Here is a 4,993-nt window from a genome sequence, read left to right as displayed (position 1 = left end):
TCAATTTTTGAAATTAGAATTTTGACTTGACGAAAAAGAAAAGATATGATTTTGAAAATCTTTGACTACTTTAATGCCAAATTTTAAAAATTATGAGTAAAATAAGGAAAAGATATTTTTTTTTATTTTTGAATTTTATTAAGGAAAGAGAAAAACAACAAAATGACACTAAACTTAGAAATTTTAGATCAAAACAGAGAGGACAAACAAGAAAACTTTGAATGTCAAGGTGAACACCAAGAACACTTTGAAGATCAAGATGAACACCAAGAACAAATTTTTAAAAAATTTTTAAGTAAATAAAAGCACAAAAACACACCAAACTTAAAATTTTTAGAAAATCAAACACAAATTTTTGAAAAATTAAAGGAAAACACAAAGAAGATACCAAACTTAGATTTTTTTTAAAAATCAAGAAAGAACTAAGGACATGAAATTTCAAAAAATTAAAAGAAAATAAAAGCATGCAATTGACACCAAACTTAAAATATGAAACTAAACTCAAATAAAAGACTCTAAACCAACAAAAATAAAATATTCCTAATCTAAGCAACAAGATAAACCGTCAGTTGTCCAAACTCGAACAATCCCCGGCAACAGCGCCAAAAACTTGGTGCACGAAATTACAATCACACTTTTGCAACTCTGCACAGCTAACCAGCAAGTGCACTGTGTCGTCCAAGTAATACCTTACGTGAGTAAGGGTCGATCCCACGGAGATTGTCGGCTTGAAGCAAGCTATGGTTATCTTGTAACTCTTAGTTAGGATATCAATAATTCTCAGATTTAATTGTAAAAAGTAAAAGAACATGAAATAAATACTTGTTATGCAGTAATAAAGAACATGTTGAGGCTTTGGAGATGCTTTGTCTTCGGAATCTCTGCTTTCCTATTATCTTCTTCTTCATGCACGCAAGGCTCCTTCCATGGCAAGCTTTATGTTGGGCATCACTGTTGTCAATGGCTACTTCCCGTCCTCTCAGTGAAAATGTTCTAAATGCGCTGTCACCGCACGGCTAATCATCTGTCGGTTCTCGATCATGTCGGAATAGGATCCATTGATCCTTTTGCGTCTGTCACTACGCCCAACACTCGCGAGTTTGAAGCTCGTCACAGTCATCCCTTCCCAGATCCTACTCAGAATACCACAGACAAGGTTTAGATGTTCCGGATCTCAGGAATGGCTGCCAATGATTCTAGCTTATACCACGAAGACTCTGGTCTGAATCATGAGGCTAAGAGATATGTATTCAATCTAAGGTAGAATGGAGGTGGTTGTCAGGCACGCGTTCATAGGTGAGAATGATAATGAGTATCACGGATCATCACATTCATCAGGTTGAAGTGCAAATGAATATCTCAGAATAGAAGCAAGCGTGATAGAATGGAAAACAGTAGTAATTATATTAATTCATGAAGAACAGCAGAGCTCCTCACCCCCAACAATGGGGTTTAGAGACTCATCAAATAGAGAATACAATATGAAACGTGTAAAGTGTCATGAGGTACAAGATGAATTACTAAAAGTAGTTTTTATAGTAAACTGGTGACCTAGGGTTACAGAAAATGAGTAAGCTAGGGTGTTTAGTGTAAAAATCCACTTCCGGGGCCCACATGGTGTGTGCTTGGGCTGAGCATTGAAGCTTTCATGTATAGAGACTTTTTGTGGAGTTAAACGCCAGCTTTTGTGCCAGTTTGGGTGTTTAACTCTAGCTTTTGTGCCAGTTCTGGAGTTAAACGCCATAATTCTTGAGCTGACGTGGAACGCCTGTTTGGGCCATCAAATCTCGGGTAAATTATGGACTATTATATATTTCTGGAAAGTCCAGGATGTCTACTTTCCAACGCAATTGAGAGCGCACCAATTGGGCTTTTGTAGCTCTAGATAATCCACTTCGAGTGCAGGGAGGTCAAAATCCAACAACATCTGCAGTCCTTTTTCAGCCTCTGAATCAGATTTTTGCTCAGGTCCCTCAATTTTAGCCAGAAAATACCTGAAATCACAGAAAAATACACAAACTCGTAGTAAAGTCCAGAAAAGTGATTTTTTATTTAAAAACTAATAAAAACATAATAAAAACTAACTAAAATATACTAAAAACATACTAAAAACAATGCCAAAAAACGTATAAATTATCCGCTCATCACTAGCACATTAGGCATCAAAACCATGGGTATAAAGTTCGAACAATATGAAACGTTTTCTTCTATGCATTGTACCTTGATATTCCATGGGTCAAGTCAGCAAAAGCAAATGGGAAGTTCTATGGTATCTTAAGCAAATGGGAAGTTCTATCCATGTCGACGAGTGTTGATATGTTCCTTTTTATCCTTTATAAGTTTTTGTTCCAAGAAAGAAATTGAATTGCGTATAAAACCTTAACAACGATATGATGGATGTTTTTAAAACATATTTCTACCAAACAATATGTATATGGAGCAAATTATAGCACCTGTTATAGTACTACATAATTGTCCTCTTATGAAAAAAGTTTGCCGGAACATGAAAGCGAAATTGATGGAAGCTCTATCCCTAATCCTCGAAAGTACATGTATTTGACAAGTTCTTTACCTTAGTAAAAAGAGCAAAACTTCTTACAAAATTTACTTAGATTAGTGTTTTGAAATTTATAATATTGTTTTTACCAACGTAACAATTACATCCCATACTTAATTTATTGCTAAGAGGGCCATAAATCAAAATCCAAATGAAAGTTAAGCTCTTGCCAATTTTTTTTAAATATCTCGATGCATTCATAGTGAAGCATAGATTATTAAACTTTCTAATCTTAATCTCTTTCATAAGTAGATTTCTTGTGGAATGATATGGAGGAGTTTGGATTTTACTATGTCATCAAATCAAGTAAGATATTTAGATTATTCCAATTTTATTAGTTAAATATATCACTCAAAAAAATGTTTTCTTACCTGTTGAGAGAGATAAATATTAAATAAAGACAAACAGAAAAGAAAACATAATGTTACTTTCTGTTAATCGTTTGTAAACATAGCATGCTTTAATGCATCAACCAACAACGCTAAGAAAAACAATAAAAAGATGACTTCAATTGTGGTTGAATTCAACCCCAAGTTTTAGATTATTCCAGTTTTATTAGCTAAATATATCACTGAAAAAATTGTTTTCTTTCCTGTTGAGAGAGATAAATATTAAATAAAGACAAACAGAAAAAGAAAACATAATGTTACTCTCTATTAATCGTTTATAAAATAGCATGCTTTAATGCATCAACCAACAACTTCAAGAAAGACAATAAAAAGATGACATCAATTGTGGTTGAATTCAACCCCAAGTTTTAGTTCCAATCATTCGTTCACTTTAGAACTCCACTTAAACAACCATTTTTTGACCATGCAAAGATTTTGCGCCATTCTTTCTAATCAAAATTTGGTCTTTACTCTAATGTCATAGTGAAAACAAAAGCTAATTATCCAATCCAAGGGGTGATATTGGTATTCTTTTTAGTACAAGATTTAGCACACAGTACCCTTACAACTTCAAATTTTAGATATTTTCGTACCAAAAAGCTATCATTATTGTTAAGTTAGTTGCCACAATCTTTTTCAACTGTAATAACAAAATTCTTGTCGAATTTCATTTTCTTCTTAACAACTTCATATTTGTGAACCATAACTATGCTATATTTGTTGTTTTGCTAGCACGTTAGGCATCAAAACCATGGGTATAAAGTTTGTAACAATATGAAACGTTTTCTTCTATGCATTGTAACTTGATATTCCATGGGTCAAGTCGACAAAAACAAATGGGAAGTTCTTTGGTATCTTAAGCGTTGTTCACCATAACGTTCTCCTTTTACATTTTAACCTTGGCAAATGAGCTGGATATGCTATCACTTTTGAACATAATATGCAAAACTCTCAAATATAATACGAGGTGCGAAATTTATATCATATTCTTTAGTGCACACCAACTAAACAAAATTCCTTATATGTTCAAAGAATTTTTTTTTCTAATTTTCCTAATTTGCGTACTTTTATTTTCTCAAAAGAAAAGACATTGAATATATCGCTCTATTTTAAAATGATTGTTAATTATTTATATATTGATTCTAGCTATTTCTTGCGAATCAAGTAGGGCAAAATACACCTAATACTAGAATACTACCAACAGATATATAATGATATCACTAATGTGCTGTGATACACCCTGATGATTTATAGAAATAGAATATGAAAACTTTTATTAACACGGATTAACAGGGAAATTAAAAGTTTTATACATGTCGATAAACTAAGGAAAGAAATATGTAGGCCTATTAGCTCAGTTGGTTAGAGCGTTGTGCTAATAACGCGAAGGTCGCAGGTTCGAGACCTGCTTGGGCCATTAGAGTAAATATATTTTTTAAAGCCATGAATTTTCAAAGTATAAAAATAATGGCCTATCCATGTCGACGAGTGTTGATATGTTCCTTTTTGAAACATATTTCTACCAAACAATATGTATATAGAGCAAATATTAGCACTTGTTATGGTACTACATAATTGTCTTCCTATGAAAAAAGTTTGCCGGAACATGAAAGGGAAATTTATGGAAGCTCTATACCTAATACCCGAAAGTACATGTATTTGACAAGTTCTTTACCTTAGTAAAAAGTGCAAAACTTCTTACAAAATTTACTTAGATTAGTGTTTTGAATTTTATATTCTTTATTTTACCAACGTAATAATTACATCCGATACTTAATTTATTGCTAAGAGGGCCATAAATCAAAATCCAAATGAAAGTTAAGCTCTTGCCAATTTTTTTAAATATCTCGATGCATTCATAGTGAAGGATAGATTATTAAACTTTCTAATCTTAATCTCTTTCATAAGTAGATTTCATGTGGAATGATATGGAGCAGTTTGAATTTTACTATGTCATCAAATCAAGTAAGATTTTTAGATTATTCCAGTTTTATTAGTTAAATATATCACTCAAAAATTGTTTTCTTACCTGTTGAGAGAGATAAAT

The 4,993-nt window shown here is 32.4% G+C and overlaps 1 non-coding gene across 1 annotated transcript; it reads left to right on the top strand.

The window, feature by feature from the left end:
• On the top strand, positions 4,290-4,363 carry TRNAI-AAU. The gene has a single exon. It is a non-coding gene; the product is annotated as a tRNA-Ile (tRNA).

This window comes from Arachis ipaensis, chromosome B05, assembly GCF_000816755.2.
Source record: "Arachis ipaensis cultivar K30076 chromosome B05, Araip1.1, whole genome shotgun sequence".
Classification (NCBI taxonomy): Eukaryota; Viridiplantae; Streptophyta; class Magnoliopsida; order Fabales; family Fabaceae; genus Arachis; species Arachis ipaensis.
Note: the sequence above shows the minus strand (reverse complement) of the source record. Positions and strands in the feature narration are given on the sequence as shown.